At 39.7% G+C, this 25,172-nt stretch overlaps 1 protein-coding gene across 3 annotated transcripts in view; it reads right to left on the bottom strand.

The window, feature by feature from the left end:
* lingo1a (leucine rich repeat and Ig domain containing 1a) overlaps window positions 1-25,172 on the bottom strand; it is a 363,354-nt gene that overhangs the window by 65,665 nt on the left and 272,517 nt on the right. For 2 of the 3 annotated variants that reach the window (XM_077567765.1, XM_077567767.1), the window contains one exon: window positions 4,122-4,276. The gene's annotated coding sequence lies outside the window, so the exon portion shown is untranslated. Of the gene's footprint in view, window positions 1-4,121; window positions 4,277-17,142; window positions 17,261-25,172 lie in introns of those variants that run through there. The other variant, XM_077567768.1, reaches the window with a different exon arrangement.

Here is a 25,172-nt window from a genome sequence, read left to right on the forward strand (position 1 = left end):
TGTGAAAATTACAAATAATTAATTGTAGTTGAAAGGTAAATTAACTAAGAACACTTGAACTGCAATCTGTCTAAAGTGAGATTTTAACCATCACTTCCTGTTTACCGGTGACAGCTCCGCTGCACTGAAGAGTTGTCCAAGCGGGGTTTGAACCCAGGTCTTCCGTGGTGGCACGCAATTGTACCAACCGCTGAACCATTGCTGCCATAGAAGAATCTGTGACATTGTATATAATTGTAGCGAATATGCCAGTATATACTGAATGTGCGTTGAATTTGATTTTTGAATATAGAACGGCATAAAAACGTAATAATGATGAATGACATCAAAAGTAATGGCTGTGAAATAATTTGACAATGATTATTATTCAGAATTGATTTGTACTAAAGAGTGGTTATAGGAAGTAAACGGTTGGATTGCAGGTAAGGAATGTAAACAATGAATGAATTAAGGGGAATATGTTCATTAAAAAATAATAATAATAATTCCACCTAAAACCTATTAAAAAATCCCATATATAATATATAATATATTCATTGGCGGTTACCTGAACAGCTCCCCTCGTCACGTCAACATACTGAATGATGTCGAGACAGGAAAAGCCAAACACAAGCCTGCAATTAAAGGCAAGTGTAGAGTCTAATTGTGTCTTCCCACATCTCAAGCATGGAGACAAGAGATCAAAAAGATCTCCTTTGTCATGAGCACATCCTTTTCCTTCCGTCTGATAGCGCCATTTGATGCTACTGAAAATATCATAAAACAAAAAAAGAACTGTCTGCTTCTTGTTCCTGTCTCGTACGTCTTCACTCATGCGGAAGGCCGTCCGTCACTTTTACTGCACGTCGACCTCCTCTCAACACAGCACCGATGACTGATGGGCCCAAGTGCGACTAAATAACTACGGCAGGGGATGATAAAATCGCGAAAACACACGTCCCGGACAGGAAATTGGCCATTTTGGAGCCATTGACACAAAGGAGCTGAAGTGATGGCAGTTCCTCGCAATGTTCATCCCCTTGGAAAGCGAAAATGTCTCCGTCGCCCATAGGGAGATAGTTACAGTCCACTGGACACATTTCCGAGGAACACCAAACTAATAGGTCCATTTTTTTTTTTTTTGTCCTTGCCTTTCTCGTCTTTAAGGGGTCAAAGCTAAGCTGTGCTCAAAGAAGTTTGCAGTCAGTATGCAGCTGAAATAAGGTGAGCGACTCAGGCAGTACATTCACAAGGGAGGTCATCAAACAAAGTAGGGTAATGAGGACTACTAAATCTCAATGAAAATAGGTTTCCGGGGCTTAATGAGCGAATGGAATATCAATGACAAGCTGCTTTGAGGTGACGATGACTGGATTCACAATACGTGGTGCAAGTGACACTATTTGGAAATGTAAAGGGACATTTTTTTTTACTGTGATGTTGGGATTCCCAAGAAATGATAAGAGTTATCCTAATACAAATGTATGAACTTACTAGGGGTGTCAAAATCAGTGTGTTAATTTTGAGTTAATTTCAAAAGTTCCTTTAACGGCACAAATTTTTTTTTAACATGCAGTTAATGATCGCCCCTTTTTGGAAATTGTGATGTTGGGACTCCCAAGAAATGATAAGAGTTATCCTAATACAAATGTATGAACTTACTAGGGGTGTCAAAATCAGTGTGTTAATTTTGATTTATTCAAAAAGTTCCTTTAACACCACAAAAAATTTTAACGTGCAATTAATGATCGCCCCTTTTTGGAAATTGTGATGTTGGGACTCCCAAGAAATGATAAGAGTTATCCTAATACAAATGTATGAACTTACTAGGGGTGTCAAAATCAGTGTGTTAATTTTGAGTTAATTTAAAAAGTTGCTTTAACGCCACAAATTTTTTTAACATGCAGTTAATGATCGCCCCTTTTTGGAAATTGTGATATTGGGACTCCCAAGAAATGATAAGAGTTATCCTAATACAAATGTATGAACTTACTAGGGGTGTCAAAATCAGTGTGTTAATTTTGAGTTGATTTAAAAAGTTCCTTTAACGCCACAAATTTTTTTAACATGCAGTTAATGATCGCCCCTTTTTGGAAATTGTGATGTTGGGACTCCCAAGAAATGATAAGAGTTATCCTAATACAAATGTATGAACTTACTAGGGGTGTCAAAATCAGTGTGTTAATTTTGAGTTAATTAAAAAAGTTCCTTTAACGCCACAAATTTTTTTAACATGCAGTTAATGATCGCCCCTTTTTGGAAATTGTGATGTTGGGACTCCCAAGAAATGATAAGAGTTATCCTAATACAAATGTATGAACTTACTAGGGGTGTCAAAATCAGTGTGTTAATTTTGATTTATTCAAAAAGTTCCTTTAACGCCACAATTTTTTTTAAATGTGCAATTAATGATCGCCCTTTTTTGGAAAGTCTGTACTGGGAGAATTCCAGTCGTAACGATGTGTCGTATCCACAATAATAATGCATATATTTGTGGAGCCGTTGTATTTTGCTATTTGAAAAATGTGCAGAATATTGCAAGTTACTTCATGTTATAGATTAGATATCTCTCAACTCATTTGCTTTCAAAAATGTTCAATTTTAAATATTGCCATGGTCCCAAAAATGTATTATTATTATTTGGTATTATGCTAGACTCTAGCATAAGAGTCTCTAGCAGCTAGAGCATGCAGAAGGCTTTGATGCAGCCTCTGACCTAAAAAGGTCACTTATAGCAGTGCTAGTTATTACAAAAACGGCCAGCAGGTGGCAGCAGAGTATAAGAGATTAACCAGGGCCATGTTGCAACAGGCTCTTTTTTGCCAGCGTTTGTGAATAATGATGAAACTTAGCTCTATTCTAATGTTAATTGCGGCAAAACGAAAACAGATACAAATATACTTTTTTTTTTCTGATGAAATAGGAGACTCCAGTCTTTCTCTTGATAGGGTCCATGTTTTGATAGCAACAGAACAAAATATTATGTGGGCCTTACAAAATCAGTCAAAATACAGTAAAACAGCCGGGAGCGAAGGGGGTTGCTTCAGCGAAAATGGCTGGGAGTAAATGAGTTAATATGAAAAGAAAACGTCCTTATACCATTTAGTGGCAGAAAAATGACCAACACAAATCAATATCACACTCATTTTTTTTAAACTTATAATACAGTAAATCTTTTTAATGTTAACCCAATTTTATGAATTACTGTGGAATTATTGTATCAATGACTAAAAGATACAGCCATATTTCTATTAATTTCACTTTTATGTTAACAAAAGTATGAAAACTTAAAATATTTTGTTGTACATTTTAGAACAGATATAAAATTTGCAATTAATCATGAGTTAACTATTTAAGTAATGCGATTAATTACGATTAAAAAAATTAATTGCCTGGCACCGCTAGCACTTACTAAACCAAATATGTATCTGCTAAGTCAACAGTTCCTGAAAATGGGAGTTAACAAACTCAAGTTACCAGAGTCCATTGACGAGAAGTGTAAAAAAGGCTCGATTCAAAGAACTTTGTGGAAATTGACTTGAATGATGCTTGGATTTTTCCCTTCAAGTTTTTCTTAATGTTGTCAGTTTAACCTTTTAAGTGAAAGAAACAGCATCCGTCATTAGAATGAGCGATGACACCAACTGAATCCGAGAGCAACTACACGACATCGCTTGATGTTTACAAAGCCAAATGGTGGAATTTTAAAGTCCTGTGAGTGTAAACAAATGATTTAAGAGTTAATAAATAATGTATCTGCGTGCTGTCAGGAAGTGTCAATTTACTTTTGTGAGAATCAGGATCTCATAGAATAGCAGACAGTTTTGCTTGGGGCATTATGCTAAATTGATCGTAATTCTTCATACGGAGAGAGGTTCTCGATGTTACTCAGTTATTCCTAAATTGAAATGAAAATGTGTTTATCGAAAACCTAAATTAACACATTATTAGTTAAAGTTCTAATTACAGTAAATGTTTGTACAAAAAATGGGGGAAAAAACACAGTAACTTTGGCAGTAACTTAAGTACTAAAGTATTGTGCAAAAAATTTGACACTACCATAGTATAATGGATTCAAGATGGCCACTTGACCTAAAAGTTACGTTGTGGCCGATTTGCCAAAGTGGAGCGGTCGTACTTACAGGAAGTAAGTGTCGGCGTGCTGGTTCTAATGTGCCGCTGCAGCTGCTCGCTAGTCAGAGGAACAAGATGAGAGGCAGGCGATGTTGTGTGGTGGCGTGCCCTTAATCCTCATTTCCTCGCCATCATCTCATGGCTCCGCCCCGCAATCAGCTACCTGCAAAAGACACATTTGTTGCATGAAAATAATGCTCGCCATGATATGATGAGAAAAGTTTGGTGGCCATGAAATTGGTAAAACGTTAGCATGAAATGCTCATTTGTGGCCATGAAATAGATACAACAGATATACAAAATTGGAATGTTTAAATTCTATTCTATTCCTTACAGCGTCCGTATGGATGCTGCTCCGCATCCGTTCCGCAGTCAGTGTGAATCGGGCGCTACGATGCTAACTTTCTGTTTACAGATATTAATAGTGCTGCCCTATTGGGAGCTTCACACACTTCTCACCGCACTATTTCAATTTTGACGTTAGCACATAGCTGTCAATGGGTCCGATCGTATACTCAGCTATTCTTACTACAGTCTTACTACAGCTAATCAGCGGAATTTTGCTTATCTGGAGGGTAAGTTCGAGAGACAAACCTTGATGTGCTAGGAAAAAAAAACGGACTGCAATTTGGGAATCAGCATGCCAATTTTAGTTTTAATCAAGCATAAAAATTGAACTCAAAGGATTTTTTATTTTTTTTTATTATTCCCAAGTGTCATTAGTCTGCTTTCATGAAGGCCTACAGAAATCAGACAATAATTAATTACAGTCGAATGGGTGAAATCAGATGATTTGTCAATTTTAAGTTGAACAATTGCTCTAAACAAGAACTAGATTATTGAAACAATCGATTCATTTCATAATCAATGAATTGTCGATGAATCCATCAAGTGTGACACCTCTAATTGCCAGTTGACAAGTATTCCCAAATACATCGTGTTGAACGTCTTGCTTTGTGAAATCACTCGGCCACTGTCGTTCATACTGGATGCTTGTTCTGTTGCCACCATGACAGCAAATGCCCGTGTTCAAAACGTTACATTAAATCAATTCTGCACTCTATGACGACACTCCATACAATTTGCCAACCCCGAGCGGCTGAAAACCGTCTCAAAGTGGTTATTTGCACATGTTGTCATCTCACACTGTTTGAATGCTCTTTGAAAATGCGGTCTTCGCTCACAAAGTTCACGTCTCAACTTGTCGCCAGTAATAAGCGCATGCTCCATTTCTCTCTCTGCGGGTGTGAGACTATCATGCTTTGGAGATGTAAAAATATGTTGTTCGCAGTGGGGAGGGTTGGACACGGCCACACATGAATTATTCATTTATCACAGGGAAGATTTGACGAGAAAGAGAGCAACTTAAAGCGTTATCCACAATCACATGCCGGATAGATTTGTACATTAAAGACGACTGAGACGGCGTGATATGAAAACCCCGCAGAGAAATGCTAAGGCACTTAAATGTGAAGCGATGAACTTTTGCTTCGACGGGCTTACTTACTAACATCTGCGCTTGAGTAATTTGTCTGCACTAATAGAGACACCTTGTTCTTCCTCAGCTAGATGTCCTAGTCATCAGCTGCCTCATTAGTGGCGCAACAATTACTCTCTGAGCATGAAATTTGGCTACAGAGCTTTACTAGCATCTGCGCTGCGGTTCAGATGTCGCATTCCGCCATGCTTTGGCCGCAGACACACTTTGTCTTCGGTTATAGCAACATTTTCCGCCAACCAGTAGAGTTTCGTTTGGTTCAGTACAGTATGGGATGCACGCAGGCTTTTTAACTCATTCACTCTCATCCATTTTCACTGAAGCAACCCCCTTCGATTCCGCTTGTTTTACTGGATTTTGACTGGTTTTGTAAGGTCAACAGAATATTCTGTTCTATTGGAACCTATTGGAATCTAATGGAACCTACCAAAAGAAAGAATATAGTCTCTTTTTTCATCAGGAAAAAAAAGTACATCTCTATTTTTTTCCGTTTTGCAGCAATTAGCATTAGACTATAGCTATGTTTCATCACTATTCACAAATCTGTTTAAAACAGTGGGGGAAAGAGCTTTTTGCAACATGGCCCTGGTTGATCTCTTATACTCTGCTGCCACCGGCTAGCCGCTTTTGTAATAACTACCATTGCTTCAAGCATTGCCTTCAGTTCAGAGGCTGCACCAAAGCCTTCTGTATGCTCTACGTCTTTGGGAGCATGGTAATATTTAAAATACAACGTATTTATACGTTTTTGGGAGCAAATGAGTTAATTATATATGTGCTAAAAAAGATCCGGACACATCTACTTAAAAGTAATTAGTACAAGCTTTCAGTTTAAAAAAAGAAAAGAAAAATTTAACAAATGCTGTCATATTTTCAAAGTTGCTGTCTGTATGACTGACTTGACAGGAAACTATTATTAAAATGATCGTTAGAAACAATTATCCCTTTGAGGCCCCATCTTATGCTTCTAATTCTCCTTTAATTGTCATTTCAAAACTGACTCAGTGTGAGAATGAGATAGTCAGAACAGAGGGTGTGGGTGTGGCAGAGGGGTTGTGTCAAACGTTTTCCGTGCATGCGGCCTTGTGGGGACCCGAAAAATCCCCTCTTTTAGATTTTTATATGATCACATGTAGCAAAAAAAATCGAACATCAACCCAGTAGCATTTAGTGTTTTGCAAAACTCTATCATGAATAACACATGCTAGCCATGTAGCAGCCATGGCTAAGATCGGTTTGCTTACCGAGCACGTTCTTACGCGGTTTCGGTCAAAGACTCGAGGGGGACGAGGGAGGAGTAAGGTGAGGTTGCATTCAAATTGTTTTTCTTTTTTTTTTTAACAAAGTATTTATCTGATGACATAAGATCAAAAAAAAATGTAAATGGTGAGAATGGAAAAGGGATCCTTTAAAGGTAATGACTTTCCTTGTAAGACCATAAATCACAGTTGCACTCGACGAGGGGGGGGGGGAATGTAATCTACGGGAGGTGTGTTTAAGCACTAAAGGAAGATGTGTCAGGCCTACCGATGCTGAAATTGCAAATACATGGTTTCTGCTCCAAAGTCTGCTCCTCGTCAGCGGAGTATTTTAAGAAGCGAGCGGAGCGGCTGACGAGGGAACTCGGCACGTTTGTTTCACCACTTGAAAGACGTCAGCTTGGCCATGCAAAAATTATTCCTGCCACTCCGTCACACTGACGGCACTGCAGAGAATTGTGGTCTTGCTGGTGCTCATATGCAGAAGAGCAAGTCGAAGTGGAGACTGAACAAAGATTAGAACGCTGAGCTGACATTTTAAAGACGGCGGAATCATCACAAAATGGGAAATACTTTTTTTTAACAAAAATGATTCATTGCAGTCAACGATTTTGACGGGAAGATGACGTCAAACAAGTGACAAGTATGTCATTTATTTTAACAATTTCAAAGTCAGACCTAATTGTTGCCGGCCTGCTTAAAATATTTGCAATCTGGCAGAAAACACAATCAAAATCCTTTGTTCACAAAATCGTGTCCTATCAAGATGGCAGATGAAACCAAACAGTAATAACCAGACGTAACACGTAATCAGATTACAGGCCCATTTATTAAAAATCTAGATTATTTTGCAGGATTATCATTTCCGTACAGACAGAGAGACACCGGGCCTGGTTTTATTTATTTATTTGTTGTATTCATTAACATATTTGGTATTGGAGTAATCCAAAAGTAGTTAAAAGTAATCAAATCACTTTTAGCCAATTATGGCACTTGGATTACATTAGTAACAACATGTTGTTGTTTTTAACAGTAACTGTACATTTTTAAAGTAACCCTCATAAAAAAAAATACAAACGTATCTTAAAAGTCACTTTTGCTCCATCATCTACTTGGATACTGGCAATCATCTTCAACTAGATTGACACTAAAACACTCATTGACCCTTGACAAAAGTGCTTGGACACAACAGGGATCTTTTTGCTTGAAATGAGTCCACTCACGCCAACATTAAATAGATAAAGAAAACGGTAGCAATGTTGACTACAAATGAGCTACATTCTGGTATTCTGCCATCATGCATTCCGATGCTTGAGGTGTATTTTTGCTCAAGATTTGGGTGGAACCTAAAATTTGACACGCTTCAAAGGCATTGGGAAGTTCCACTGTGTACGTACATCACAGGAAAAGGAATCAGTAATTGACACATGGAAAAAAATGGAACACCCCAAGACGGAAAATGATGACGATCCAATTGTACCCTTGACGGGAGAGTCATTTCAAAGTGCCGTACGATACAATACGTAACAAGTGCATGCCTAAGCAAATTGGAGCTCAACAGCATCAAAGCTCTCCAAGAAGAAAAACAACTTCTCCGTTTCTATCATAAGCTTTCCATATCACCTCCGTAAGCTCAAGTCTTTGCAAGCGAGAGCTTGAGACTTTGATTTCTTCCCCCTCCTCGCAGTGTCTGTGACAAGATTAGGCTATCTCTCCTTGTGCACATGGATGACTGACTCCTCGGGGCCGGTGGCATCGCTCTCACGTCCCCGTCCTCCATGCGCCTTTCCGAGGCGGCAAACATTTCTATTTCCAACAGGATTAGCTCTCACCACAAGCCACCTGATAGGCGACCGCATCACCCGGGCGGCGCTGACGCCGCCCCCGTCACGCCCCGAGGAGAACGCGGCAAGGCCTCGCTGACAAAACAGGCGTCTTGGGGGGAGTGGAGCTGACGGTGGCAAGCGCAGTGGATCCAGTCGCTGCGCAACATCCTTGGAACAGCTGTGACTGCATCAGACCCGTCTAGAGTAGGGTTGCCGACCGTCCCTTGAAATACGGAATTGTTCCGTATTTAGAAATGTAAGTACGGCGCTCCGGGGGCCATTGGTGTTGTGCCCGCCCCGCTCCGGTGGACCTCCTGGCACCTCGGCCGGGCCCCAGTATCCAGGGGGCGAGCCCTATCGCCCCGCCGGGCTGGTCCCATATGCCCGCCGGGGTCCCGGTGGGGTGGATGGGTGTTTGGTGGGCGGGTGCGCCTCCTGCCCCCGCCCGTTTTTTTTTTTGGGGGGGGGGGGCGCTGGTCGCTCCTCTTAACTCACTGCACTAGTTTTGCACAATACACTTTTATAGACATATAGGGCACATAACACACTTGGGGGGGGACAGATTGGTGGAAACACCGTCTTCGCCCTACAACTCCCCTCCAATTTTAATGCACCACACAACTGTGTGTGGGGGGGGGGGGCATCGATTGGGGCAGAACGCAGTATAGAGCAGTGCTGCGGTCTCCTGTTCGTGCCCCCCCCCCACTATCAATTTTTTTAATGCACCACATAAAAAAAAAAAAGAAATGTAAGTACGCGTCCTGTATTGAGTTGTCAGGGGACACGCTTTGTCCCGTAATACAATGAGAATAAAAATAGTCCGTAAAATGTCAATGGAATTAATGAATAACAGTGTCCTTAATGTGACAACTTACGATAACGTTTAAAGGACTTCCTGCTCTGGGACCAATGAGCTGAGAGCACATTCATCACGCGTATGACGACACAGAATCCGCTCATCTTATTGGTCGACATAATGTTGCTTGCGGAAGTACATAGAAGGTCCTTCCTCGGGTCTCCTGGCGGCCTCACGACTCTGGCTGGAAGTGTTCGGTTTAGGTGAACGGTGTGGATTTTTTTTATATAGGTTTTAGGTGAACTAAAGAATACACACTCACACGCACGCACATACTCACCCACATACAAAAAAAAAAAAAAAGAGAGAGAGAGAGAGCAATGATAATGACATGTCAAATTGGTAAAATTACCAAATGAACAATACTGAGCTCTCCAGGAAAAAAAAAAAAAAAAAAGTACATAGAAGAGCGCGGTAGAAGTACTTCTCTGAAAAAGGGTACCGGGAAGCAGAACAAATGGGTCGAGAAAGTGCGAGAAAATATCTATCAAGCGCCGCAGCCCCGACGGTGGACTGACTGGCCTCAAGCAATACGATTCCGGGGGGGGGGGGGGTGCGGCCGTGCAGGACACATGCGGAATACTGTACAAGGCGCAATTGAACTGCGGGAGCCCCAGAAAAAAGTTAATATGGAAATGTGCAACGAACATCTGTGTTGAAAACAGCTGATTGACAAGTAAAATAGATCATACGTAATCATTGATGAATAATAAAGACACACACAACCTTACATTGATTACAAAATCAAACAGATACGCATATTTTTTGCTGTACATGCAGTTGATATACGACACTAATTATAAATATATACAGGAAAAAAAAATACATATTTCTAATTTACAGGTGACTGCTGTAGAGGTAGTCTATGTCCATCACACTGTAAGCATGCTTTGAGCTATAACTCAGCTGACTTGTGCTCTAAAGCTGACTCTTAGAACATGAATGACAATAATGAAATAAATATACAGGTGCTCGTTAAAATTTTTTTAATATCCCCAAATAGTTGAATAATTTCCGTAATTCCATTCAAAAAGTGTGACGTCATCTTCAGTCAACAGCGAGTGGCAAAATGGCCGCCCCCCTGACATGGATAAAAATGGCTGGATTTTGCTGCATAACTCATATTCCACAAATATAATATTAATCATCAGCATGTTGTGTTTAGACTATTGAGGTCACATGCAACATATTATTGTCAAGAAATGTTGAAGGTTGACTTTCACTTGAGCAGACATCTGCAATGTCAGTTTGCCTCGGGAAAAGCACTTTTGAAATATCTGTAACTTAAATTTGAAATAGCTACGCTACCGTTTTGAGTAGTCATATATACAGTTATCTACAACTTCATTTCGCACAGTTAAAATTCGATTCCCAATATTGAATAAGTATAGAAGTTTGAGATTTCCCTGAAATGTAAAGTGCGTTATAAATTGAATGTAATATTAATTAATAAGGATTGGAAAAGGGTAAAAACAAATATTTTTTCTTCTTCAAAAAACACTGATAAACATTAAATATAACACACAGTGTCTTATTTTGCGGAGCCGATCACTGACGTCATTACAGTTAACTCTTTGACTGCCAAAAACGTTAAATAAAATCCTAGGGAGGAGTGCCAAAGACGTTAAAAGACGTTTGTTTCAAAACAGAGGTGAAATTAACCATTTTCTATTGTTGATTACTGAAAAACGGAATAAGGAAGAAACAAACTTTTTTTTTTCTGATGAAAGATGAGAGTCCAATCTTTCATTTGGTAGAATGTGTGTTTCCATAGTCCAAACACAACATTTTCTGTGGACCTTGAAAGATCAGTCAAAATGCTTAAATCGGCTGGCACCCACGGCATCCCTTTTCTGAAAACGTCTGGCAGTCAAAGAGCTAATCACTGATTTTGGATAAAATGCAAAATATGGTCCGATCCCGATCCAACCGCTCAGATAATATCAATATGATTATCATTATATCTGAAATTGAGGTGAATTAAACATACTGTATCACGAATGGGCAACAGCCTTTGAGAGGCCCCTTGATTAATCACTTTTTTTAGCTGTGTTTTTTTTACCCACTAACCCCAAATATTCTTCAAAGACATGTTTGCACCAAATATATTATAATAGGCTAAATAAATATTTTTACAAAATGTGAACATGCAAATTTGCGGGTGTCGAACTGCAAACATGCATTGACTAGTTTTAAGTTTTAATATCACCATTCACCACTAGATGGCATACGTGGCTTAGCTGCATCCGATCCTATACTACAACATAAGTCGACCTCATATTTTGCAGATTTGTAATTAGTATATAGAGGAGTCGGTTTCGTGGATGGAGTCTCTCCATTGCATGTACCAATACAGGTACGGTGCATTCTGTGCCAACCTGCCGATATAGGTGGTGATGGAGCACAGGTACGGATGCTAGCGTCTGGCCTTAGCATTTATTGCCTTCTAGACAAAGTTACAGTATGTTACAGGGTGGTGATATTGAGGAGAAAGAGTAGAAGCCGTTCATTAAGCCATTTTCCACATTTTTCTTATCCTGTTCAGGGGTCAAAGGTAAGCTGGAGCCTAAACCAGCGGCTGAGGAAGGAAACCAGTACTGCTTGTTTCCTACCCTCACCAGGGATGTGATTTGACCAAAGTGAAATTATCTGAAAATTTAGCCGGGGGTCTGGGGGCTGCTGGCACCCAGCTAGGTCCAGGCTTCGCCCCCCGGAGCTCATGGGTTTTCCGTGTTTTTAAGTACTTTCAATGCACTCACATGACAAAAAAATAGACAAAACAACAGCATAAATTTTCAATGTATATTGAACTATCCCATATAAAATGGCAGTTTTAGTCAACTCAAAATCAGTCATATTCAAAAACATTGGACTGCCTTTGCTTTTAAAAACTATCACTGAGAATATCATCATATCTAACTAATGTGATTACTAAATTAACACATAAATAATGTTGAAGAGTTCAAATTTCATGAACAAATAATTGTGTCATGACCAAATGAAAAGTAACTCATATTAGAGCATACCACAAATGTCTTTGTTATAGCAGAAGATGTTATCTGTCGGAGTCATGTGCATACACAATGAAATACAAAAAAAAAATAAAAAATCGGATTTTTTTTTGGGGGGGGGAGATAAAAAAAAGCGGAATTCTGCGAATTAGCGGAAAAATCACATCCCTGCCTCACTTAAGTGGAATTTTTTTTTTTGGGAGTTCGAGCATTCTGCAGTCAAATGTGTAGAGAATACGATCAGAAAAGAGTTTAAGATCTCTGTCAAAAAGATACATTAAATCAAAAAGTGCCACTGCCAAAGTACTTCAGTTGGTAAAAAAAATATAAAAATAAAGAAGTGGGAAGCTTTTTCTTATCTCCATTGAAGGAGAGACATTCTGTCAGTGCTTTCTCCATTACACCAATATTTCCCCCTTATCGCGCTTCAGTAATCCGAACCCGCAAGGCTTCAAACAAGAGATTTGTTCTCCCCCCCCCCCAAAAAAATAATAATAAAAAAAAAAGGGCTTTAAAAGGATTTTTCCGAGTTTGAAATGTCTCGTTTGACAATCTGGTGTCATTATTATTTTTTTTTTCTTCCTCTGTCTCTTTGCAAATGCAGATCGTGGGGCTGATGCGGAGCTCCTGCTCAGAGGCGGGAATACGACTTGAAACGGAGATTTCCTCTTCTTGTCTCTCAACAATTAACATCTTCAAGATGCCTCCCAGCGAGGCGCTTAACCTCCACTTCACTCTGGGGACTCTTCATTGACCTGCTTGCTACTGTGCTCACAGCCTGCCAGGCACATTTTTTTTTTCATGGGGGGGGGGGGGGGGGGGGTGGGGGTATAATTGGAATGGTAAACTTTGCCTAAGCACTAAACAGAATTTTTGATTATCAGGGAAATGAAGTAGGAAAAGGCAAACAGCAAGTCATTTCCGAGGGTGGCCATTTACTAGGCTTGTTTACAATGTGAAGTAAAAGCCTGAAATGATTTACAGTGAGGGCGTTGATTGTAATTAAGCTGCTCGTCTCCCAGGGAAACGGCGGGTATCACTGATGGGCTCTTTTGATAAACGACTAATTGATGACAAGGAAAAAATAAGTTACCAAGCTCATGAAATTAAACGTAGAAATATGTTGAAATGAAGTATGTCCGTGTGTCAGTAGCAAATAATATATATGAAGTCATGTTGACACGTGACAACGCAGCAGGAGCAGATCAGTTGATTTGGCACATTTGCACCAAGTGGTAGATCAAACCGTCACACTATCCTCCAAAAGTAGGGCCGGGTATCGATTCTAATTTCCTCAATCGATTCGATTTCGATTCACTTCGATTTTTGCGATTCGATTCACTTCGGTTCAATCTGATATCGATTAATTATGGCATATCAATTATTTTTAAACGTCAAGGACATGATAAAAAAAATTCCATAAATAATAAATTCCCAAAGTAAATTTTGCAAAGGCCAAATCATTTAATTTAGTTTTATAATCACTTGTGTTATCATCATGAGATGAAAATATTTTCATATTTCTAATTCAATAATTGTAAATATAAAATTAAAAAGATTTCTGAATTGCCTTAAATTGCAATAAATCAGGTCTTTCAGGCCTTTAAAGTTCTATTTTCTTAAGAATTTATGTGAAAAGGAGATATTAAAATAATCGATTCATGGTTTTATAAATCGATACCGGGCTTGGAAAGGAAAATCGATTCCATATCAATTATGCTTTTTTTTTTTTTTTTTAACCCAGCGCTATCCAAAAGTATTGGAACGGCAAAGTCAATTCCTTTGTTGTTGTTCTATACTGAAGACATTTGGGTTTCAGATCGAAATGTATTCTCAACTTTTGAGAATTCCAGCTTTTATTTCATGGTATATCCATCTAGATGTGTCAAACAACTCAGGACAGAGCACCTTTTGTTTAAATCCACCTACTTTTCAAGTGAGCAAAAGTATTGGAATGGACATTATTTAAAGTGACTAACATTTAAATATTTGTTGGTGTAACCCTTACTTGCAATAAGTGCATCAAGCCTGCAAAATATTGCCTTCAAATTATTGTATTCTTCATTTGAAATCATTTTCCAGGCCTTTACAGCAATTCTTATTCTCAGGAGTTAAAATTGCATGCACTATTGGGTTAAGGTCTGGTGATTACCATGGCCAGTATAAAACCTTACACTTTTTTTCTACTGATGAAGTCCTTTGTTGTGTTGGCAGTGTGCTTTGTTTGAGTCATTGGGCTTGCTGATGATAATCTTCTCCAGATTAGTTTTGATGTATTTTTTTCTCTAAATTGACGGAAAATGTGCTTTTGTTGACTTCAGAATTCAGTCTGCTGCGACATCCCGAAGTTGTTGAACAAATTTAGATGTAAGTACCGTGAAATGAAAGCTTGAATTCTCAAATTTTGTCGGCGATTCATCTTTTGATGCGAAAGCCCCGACATCTGCAGAATACGACAAAGGAATCGTTCCAATACTTTGGGAGGTGGCTGTATGTCAGCTATGCAAACAATGTGGCATCAATGTAAACAAGTGCAGCAACTTCAAAGAAATGCAAAGAAATTTCATGTTAGAAAAACAGGACTGTCCGTCCGGCCGTCCGTCTTCTTCCGCTTATCCGGGGTCGGGTCGCGGGGGCAGCAGCTTTAGCAGGGAAGCCCAGACTTCCCTCTCCCCAGCCTCCCCAGCCAGCTCATCCGACGGGACCCCAAGGCGTTCCCAGGACAGCCGAGAGACATAGTCTCTCCAGCGTGTCCTGGGTCGTCCCCGGAGCCTCCTGCCGGTAGGACATGCCCGGAACATCTCCCCAGCGTCCAGGAGGCATCCGAACCAGATGCCCGAGCCACCTCAACTGGTTCCTCTCAACGTGGAGGAGCAGCGACTACAAGCGGCCGAAAAACAGGACTGGACTAAGATAATTAGGACCATATCGTCAATATTTGAATTGTTTTAAACTGAAGCACTGTTACGAAGACCAACTTGAACACGTCAGAATAAAATCGTGAGCTGTGTTCTACGAACACGATAAACAGACGGACGACTACGAAATCCAATGAAGCCCATTGAATTGATGAATTGAAAATGGACGACCACACCGCCGCACGCCGATTCTTACCGAAAGGTAATGAACTTGTCTGCCTGTGCGCTGACCCAACGCTAAGCTTTGCGGGAATTTCAGCTCTGAAAACATAACCTGAGTGGAACAAATACAAGAAAGGCATCCATTATGCAGACCGTAAAACAACTGTGCAGGTATTTGAATGTTAATGCAAATTTTAGATTTGTGTCAGCGCACAATAAAAGAAAACACAAATCAGCTCCCCCCCCTCGAGACAATAAAAACCCTCTCTGACACGCTCAAGTAATTACGGGCCGCCGCAGCCTTTTATGGTTCATGACTCCTGCCACCTCGTAACCTCCGTGAGGCGCCTGCATTCATTTTCATAACTTAAATTTCAAAGTACAACCCAACCGAGGTAATTAGGCAAACTTTGGGTGATGGTCATCTTCTCGGCGACGTGGAAGAGAGGACAGAGATAGCACACTTGGCTGGCGTCACCCCCACCCCCCCTCATCCAAGTCTAATTAGGGAGGACAGCAATTAAACTGGGCCCAGATAAAAGCGGTGTCAAGGGAGCCAAGCAGGTCAAGTACAGTTTAATTAAAGGATAAGCAATTATTCAATTAATCGGTGAAAAGGACTTGGGCAACATTACAAAATTTGATATTTCAAATGATTGGTGTTAACTATTTTGCTTGTTTTGTTTAGTTTGGCCAGTTCAGATGTTAACCTTCATTTTTTTTTTTTTTTTTTTTAGAGAACATCAATATCAAATATGTATGAAGCAAGTGCAGTACGACTTGCCATTTGCAAAAAAAACAAACAAATGGCGGTCAGCAGTTGCCGGTCCGAGCTTTCTAGCGGTATATTTCTAACGTTGCGATGCGTGACCAGCCGCGAGGTAAACGGCACGGCCATCTTTAAATAGCTATTGTAGTGTAATGGCGACGCGTGCATTGTATTGGATAGCAGCGTTGGACTGTCAACCAAGATAGCATTTAGCATTAGCGATTGAAAGCCCCGCCCCCTCAGAGCTTGGCGGCCTTAACTGACTGCCACTTGCGATTAAATGAGGTGAAATTGATTGTGTATCTCATTTTCAAATTCTAGCGTTCTGTTTTTACATTTTGAAAATCTGGTCACCCTGAATTTGAAAACGGGTTCAATTTGTAGAAACGTTGCATGTGTCTCTAAAACCCATTTTCTACACATTCCCAGTGAACAGTATAGAATATTTCTCTTGCATTGCGGCCGTGCAGCGGCGTTATGAACATTCAGTGCATCGGCGTCGAAGGATCTCCATTACAAGGACGGTTTTATTATTCACCTACGCTACAACTTCAAGCTTTTTGATTCACGTCATTCATTTGAATTGGAAAGAATTAGGTGACATCGTTGAATCAAGCAAACAAACAACAAAGTCCACCGGCGAGTTTTGCCGAAACTCTCGAGAGTGCATCACACAACTTTTAATCTGCCGGTCGGATGTTTCCCGTGACAGATCTTTGGCGAGCTTTACCTTGAAAGTGTCCTCATCACAAAAGGTCACCAACAGAACACAGTTTTCTGCTGACTCAGCTGTTATCTCCAATATATCATGTGTCTCTCGGCTTCAAGTTCCCCTCCTCGTTGTTTTCTAGATTTCCCAGCCAGTCCATTGCAGTGAGTAAAAGACAAAAAAAAACAAAAAACAATCAGGCTTCATCGCCCACGTGTAAACAAAGGGAATCATTCAAAAGTGCATAAAGCCCTCACGGTGTCTTTAGAGATGATTTTATGGTGACGCCAACTCCCGGCATTTATTTACATCCATTGCTTTCTTAAAGTTATCCCCTGTGAAAGATTTGGAACTGTTTACAGAGCACACGATACAATATTTAAACATTTTATGTTAGAGGCATTTCATCCAACAAATATGGATTCAAAAGCAGTCCAAAAGGTAAACAACGCAAAAGCGGCAAAGTGCGGTGCGGCAGATGGTGGCAAATGTTTACAGTTTTTCGTGATGCAACAAACCGTCGGTTTAAAAAAAAAAAAAAAGGGTCAAAAGCCTTTGAGCTCTCATTTCATTACCATAAAGAAGAACACTGAGTGGCGTTTTAGGGTCTGGAGATTAATGGCTGATGTATAAATAAATGCGTATTGTCAAGAGGCGTCGACTACTTGACTGGATGCGGCTCACTTGTACAAGTAGAATGATTTCGATGGAAATATGACACGATGCTGACACACGGCAGAATTGCTGACCGACCTCGACCTGCTGCGGGAAACCTTTCAGTACATTAGAGCAGTGGTCCCCAACCGGGTTCGAACCGCCACAAAGGAAAAGCAGCTTTCAATTCAAGTGCGGTAAAACGCACAAAAGGAAATCAGTGGACGCGAGGCATTCATGTCATTGTTCTATTGTTTCATAAAGTTGAAATACATTTTCCTAAAAGGTGTTCGTTATAAGGACCGAAATCACAAAGCAAAATAAAGAGCTTTTTGAAAATACAATATGTCATGTGACTTTGCTGTCAAAAGGATTCTTGATTTGTTACAGACGAGTTCCGTTCCTACGCAAACCCCAATTTCGACCTAAGTTGGATTTCACCGTTAGCTCATTTGCTCCCAAAAACGTATAAATACGTTCAATTCTAAATAATACTATGCACCCTCGTCAATGATCTCCTTCAACACTTGGGGGAATCGCTCGGCAGCCTCTTTGTCCGCAGATGCTGCCTCTCCGGACACGGACACATGGTGGAGATTAGCCCTCTTTTTGAAACGACAAAACCACCCGTGGCTGGCAGAAAACGTTTCTTCGGCAGCGCTTTCCCCAGCCTTAGCCTTGACATCCTCAAAGATAGATTTGGCTTTCTCCTGAATGAGCATAAGGCTCAGAAGAATACGCCGCTGCTGCTGATCCTCGAGCCAAATGGTGAGAAGTTTCTCCATCTCTTCCATGAGTACGTAATGAGAAAAAAAATAGAGGAAGAGGAAGAGGAAGGTCGATGCTGGGTGAGCTCTCACAGCGTGGGTAAACTCTCACAGCGCCAAGCGTCGGTATTAGCGGCGGAAAGAAGCACTACACTCGGAAAAAGGCGCACAATACAAAATCTAACTCTTTCCGGACATTTTCCGACACACGCACAGAAATCTTCGTATGTACCGTTGTTCGTAACTCGAATGTTCGTAAGTAAGCGTCTGTAGCAGAAAAAAGATTGATATATATATATATATATAGTATTATGAGCTTTCTTTTTTTTGATATATATATTGCCCACACCACCACAATATCGTGACTATTATCATATTGTGAGGTTCATATCGTGATAATATCGTATTGTGACATTTGGACATCGTTACATCGCTAGTGATACGGGCGAAGCACGGGAGTTGTAAAGTCGAAATGCGTAGGTCGCGTACTCGAGGACTCCATGTATAAAAGTTTGAAAAACAATAAGAAAAACTGCAGCTGGCACAGGACTGACAGTATCATGTAGCAATCTCAACTTTGACCTGCTACCTTCAATTCAGGCCTTAGTAGAGATAAAAACAAGTTCTTGAAGAGGTCAAAAACTTTCTTTTATATCCACTGAATGCAGAGTCCTTGATGATGACCCGCATATTGATCAACCTGATTGGCTATCAGTGGCAGATGACTTGCTGCTGGATTATCACAGCTTTTCCGGTGGCGCTTCAATCACAGAGTGCGAGCTTGACATAAATAATGAAAGTAATCTGATGGTACTGCAGATGAGCTCCATGCGTCGGTCTCCCATACACAGGAGAACCCTTCCCGAGATTCCCCCCCCCCCCCCCCCCCGCCGCCCCGCCCCATCTCGGTGGAGTCTTATCGGCGATGTGCATCCGATAAACTCCTGAAGGGACTCTCAGGGTTTGGCCCGTACGGAACGACCGGAATGAAACGGCGGAGGAGGGCGCTTGATTCATCTCTCTCTCTTCGGGAGATAAGCGCCGTTTGTCAGGCTGATTGACGTATCAAAGAAAGGCAGGCAGCCGATGCCTATTGGGGGTGCGGAGGAGCTGGGGGGTGACGTCTGAAAGCCTTTTTCAGCCTTACACCAGACTGGCTTCTGATGTAAACAAGCAGGGATGTGTGCTGCGTTCAGCCCCAAAGCGGCAACAAAAAAAGATGATGAAGGCGATTCAGGTCGAACTTATTTTGAAAATGGCAGCCCACTGGTATCGTCTGTTGTTTTTTTTCACTCTCTTTAGGAGGAAGTGAGAGAAACAGCGGCATCAAGAGACAACGCTTCCAGTGAATGCTGATTAACTAAGTGAAGGCGTGTGAATCTCAAAGCGCCATCCAGAGGAATCGGAGCTGTCATCTGGAAAAAAAGTGTTGATCTGCAGAGGCTTGTTGACCCCAAGGCATCGCGAGTGTATAAAAGACGGTACAGTGAGCACGGAAAGTAAGAGAGGCCTGGTGTCATGCAAAATGAGAGGAGAGACCCGCAACAGCTTTGCCACTGCTCACATCAAACTTATTGCTTCGTAGAAGAATCGTAAGACGGTTCAGATGCGTTTCCCAAACATTTCACCTCATGACGTCTCCAATGAGGTTTAACTTTCGCTTCGCCTAATTGAACTCTGGAATGAAAATGAGCAAAACACCACATAGGTATTGTTGAGAGTCTTCTGCCTAGATTTAGTCATAACTGTTTTAATTTACTTATTTCCTCAGTAGAACTTGATGTGTCTTTGTAAGTGCTGTCGCAATTTCTGCTCATGTCATCATGTCTAAAGGACCTCGTCTGTTTCCACATCAATGGGCCGGTGTCTGGGGTTGAACTCAATGTGTATCGGATGATATGCTGTAAAAGTGTAAAAAGTCTTATCTACTTCCGGCTGTCGTCATGTGTATTGAACTCAGGGCTGGGGGCTGTTTTTTGAGGGTTTTTCAAGATAGTATAAGAAAGCTGTGAGTCCGCTGTAATTACACACTTGCGAGAGGACTGCAGCCATTTGTCTGTAAACTTGCTCGTGTCCGGAATATTCTGTAACATAAATCCTTCGAAGGACCTGTTCACCGATCTCCAGTCTGTATTCAGAAAATCAACATTCTCTCTACCCGAACAACAACGAACACGCGGAAGACAAAGATAGTCTTCTAACAGTATCAACTCACTGATGGACACCCGCAGTCCACCCTAACAATCGCTACACCGCAGTACCTAAACCCAAAACCAAACAAAAGCAAGCTGGTTCCCAAGAAAGTATGTGACGTATCCAGCTCTTACTCAATGGCATTTTGTTCTAAATGTTTAGTTCTAGTCTATTTAATAAATGTTTATCCTGTTGGGCAACCAAGCTAAGGTGTGCTTTGGGACCCTGTGCCACCCTTGCATAGAGTGAAAAGCGGTCCAGTCAAAGGTTTTAAACAACAAAACAACCGTCAGAAGAGTTAATGAATTCATACAGCATTAACCACTCACCCCCGTTTACGAGAAGTCGTTATCATATCCATTAGTGTACACTCCGATATCTAGAAAAGCATAACAGACATGAGCCTGTTTCCAGCTAACAACAAGAATAAACATTTCAATTAGAGCATCATCTGACATCATGGCACCCTCGATAACATGTAACTCTTCTTATTCACGCCACTGCTTTCTCAAATTAATTTTTACATCCATCCATTCTCCGAATCTCTTATCCTCACTCGCTTACCGCGTTCTGTCCTTTCATTTGCTTACGTTGGCGGGATTGCGGTTCGATTCGATATGACATGGCTCAGTTTGAGAGGGTATGTTGCGATGACTTTTTCGGTGTTATTTTACATACATTTTAAATGAACTTGTCAGTGTTTTAAATATGTCATCTCCTTCGAAGACACATCGCTCCAATTATAGATGATTTGATATGTATTGATATATTTCAAAGTGGAATCATTCTATTGTGTAGTTCAAACCGGTTTTTCAACACCCCTAAAAGACATGCATCGACTGAAGATTCAAAATTTTTGCAAATGTGAATGTGAATTGTCGGCGACTGATAGGGGTTAAAAAAAAAAAAAAAAAAGAGTATTTTGTTGCTCCTATGTGAAAAACACTTATGTTTATTTATTTCTTTATTTTTCAAAAATATTTTTGGAATGAAACTAAAGGCAGACATCCCAAAAAGATTAAAAAAATAAAAAAAATGTTTTAAAAAAAATGGACATAAGTGTTTTTCACATAGCAGCAACAATTTATTTCATTAAAAGTCATTAGCATAATATTTGATTAATCGATCGTTAGGAATTCTGTCCAACCAGCAGATGCATCACTGACACACTGGCATCTACGCAGCTGCCTAAAGAAGTCAACATCACACATCAGCCTTGGGAAGTTGAGCTAACACAACACAGACCTCCAAGAGGGCCACATTACTCTACTCAATACAACACTTTCCTCAAAGATTTTGATCGTAAATATTGAACACTTTTTATATTTAAGATTGGCAACACCAACTGGTTTTGGATCCAATCATCAGGACGTTTGGTAATTTTACCGATTTGACATGTCATCACCATTGCTCTTTTTTTTTTTGTATGTGGGTGAGTATGTGTATGTGCGTGTGTGTGTGTGAGTGTGTGTGTATTCATGAGTTCACCTAAAATCTATTAAAAAATCCCATACCGTTCACCTAAACCAAACACTTCCAGCCAGAGCCGTGAGGCCGTCAGGAGACCCGAGGAAGGACCAAAGAAAAGAAATGAAAGTGAAATCCAGCACCGACCAGAGTCCTACCTTTTTTTTTTTCAGGAGAGCTCAGTATTGTTCATTCGATTTGACATCATCATTGCTCTCCTTTTTTTAAAAAAAACAAATAAATTAAAAAAAAATTAATAAATGTTTTTTTTTTTTTAAATATATATACATATATATACATATACACACACATATATATATATATATATATATTTTTTTTTTTTGTATGTGGGTGAGAATGTGTATGTGCGTGTGTGCGTATTAATGAGTTCACCTAAAATCTATTAAAAAATCCCATACCGTTCACCTAAACCAAACACTTCCAGCAAGAGTCGTGAGGCCGTCAGGAGACCCGAGGAAGGACCAAAGAAAAGAAATGAAAGTGAAATCCAGCACCCACCACCCAGCACCCACCGGGCCACCAACCAGAGTCCTTCCTTTTTTTTTTTTTTTACTTTTTTTTTTCCAGGAGAGCTCAGTATTGTTCATTCGATTTGACATCATCATTGCACTCCTTTTTTTTTAAAAAACAAATGAATTAAAAATAAATAAATAAAATATAAAAATTAATTTAAAAATTAAATTTAATAAATATTATTTTTTTAAATATATATACATATATATACATATACACACACACACACATATATATATATATATATATATATATATAATTTTTATTTTTTTTTGTATGTGTATGTGCGTGTGTGTGTGCCAGAGTCCTTCCTCAACCCCAGAGACATCTAAATTCCAACAACAGTAAAGCATTCTCAATACAGGGACAGCGTTTAAAACCTCTGTGGGCGCTGGAGATCACTGCTCCCGTCTGAAAATTGGATTATCCAGCTTTCATGTCCATATCTCACACATGCGGGGTCATCTCTACTGTTGTATGTGTGAAAACGGCTCCGGGTTCTCACATCATCATTAGAAAATGAAGAATGTCGACAGTGTCTGAAGACGAACTGCGTTTCCTGATCCCTGGCTGGAAAGCTTGGAAACGCATGCCGTGACAGACACAAGGAAAGTTCTTTCTTTCTGTCTCGAGTCGTTAGAAAGCTCCTGGAGGTGTCGGCTCCTCACACGTTCACAAGCCGTCATGAAAAAGGTGTGAGATGCGGTTGCACTCATGCGGCATACATCTTCTAACAATAATCTTTATGATGTCTAGTCGACGTTAGGTTAAAAAAACATGCTACTATTTAAAAAAATAATGGCAAAAGTTGCTCATTTATTTGTTCAACGTTTTCGGAAAACAAGAACAATCACAACAAATTTCAGTATCGAGCACCTACAGATTGCATTTTTTTTTACAAAAGACAATTCAACTTCCAGATCTCATAATATATCTCAATTTGATGCCATTTTAAAAGACCTGAAAATGAAGTCATTAACCTGTTGCTGTTTTTAATTTACTGTTTTAACTCTACATAATGTTGTGTTGCGTTGCGGCCTCTTGGCCAGGACTCACTTGAAAAAAAAAAAATCTGCGGATCTCAATGGGATTTTCTTGGTTAAGTAAAATAAAATAAAAAAATTCGAGAACCAAGAAAAGTCTCGAGAAGAGTCGCAATTCCATCTTTGCTGATTACCAGGACCTGGATGACAAAAACCTTTTGGAAACTGACAGCGACTTAACGCTAAAAAATAAAATCTCAAAATTTTTTCAGTCATTCAGGACAATTAGGATTTTAATCGATTTTATCTAATAAATCCAACAAATGTTTATTTAAAGATTAATAATAATTCCGTGCAAAATATTTAGACAACAATAATGTGTAGGTACTGATTGTAAATCAGTTTTAACATAAACTTAACATTCATAGTTAGCAAAATTATAACTCACAATAACCTCTGGATGTAATAAAACAGCTTCTAATAATCCAGAAGACAAAATTCCATTTCACAACTGAGCAAATTTTAAACGATTCGATTTTCAAAATGACTTATGACTAATAAATGATTAATCTAATTATCAGTAATTCGATTTTTAGCATTTTAGTTTCTTATGCATAAAAATGAACACATTTTAGGATTTACAAACTAAGTAAGAAATAAAAGACAAATAATCTCAAAAGATTAATAATCTTAGAAATTCTGCTCTTGCATAGTAAATGATTCTCAAAACAAGATCAATAAGACTTTATGGCTTGATATAAGAGTTTGAGTCTAGGTTAGATTTGCTGATTTTTGCAGTGCAGTTTGATATGCACTTCTGAAATTAGAAATTACCTCAAATTGACCACTTTTGTTTTTGCTGCCATTTTTTATTAGATGAACTCTAAGATCTAAAAACTTCTTCCACATACACAGCATTACCATTTCTCTCAAATGTTGTTCACGAACCAACCTAAATTTGTGACACCATGATTAGTGCACAGGTGTGCCTTAGACCGGCAACTCTGAAAGGTGCAGTTTTGTTGGTTTTCTGGAGACGGATTGGTTTTGTGAATCCGCAGAATAAAAAATACAGTATATATAACAAACTCCCCGTCCCAAACTATGCTCCGATAGGCGAGTGTGGGATCTGGAAAAAAATAAGAAACCTCAGCACAGAGCCACAATTAAAACGACGACGCCTCCAATTATTGCACATGAGAATCATTAATGACATTCATTTAGGTGAAGACACTGAACACATTTTTTTGCACATTACTGAAATTAATAGTGGGTTTTTTAAAATAAATGAATTATTACTTCACCATTAGATGGCGCTAAATAATACACAAAGTTCCTTAAGTTAGAAATGTCCCTGTAAAATCAATCCTTGTTCCCCCTTTACAAGCGTCTTGGAACCACTTTATTTGTTTAGCACAAGGGCAGACTTCAAGGTGACCGGCGAGGTGTCAAA

Source organism: Vanacampus margaritifer, chromosome 6 (assembly GCF_051991255.1).
Source record: "Vanacampus margaritifer isolate UIUO_Vmar chromosome 6, RoL_Vmar_1.0, whole genome shotgun sequence".
Lineage (NCBI taxonomy): Eukaryota > Metazoa > Chordata > Actinopteri > Syngnathiformes > Syngnathidae > Vanacampus > Vanacampus margaritifer.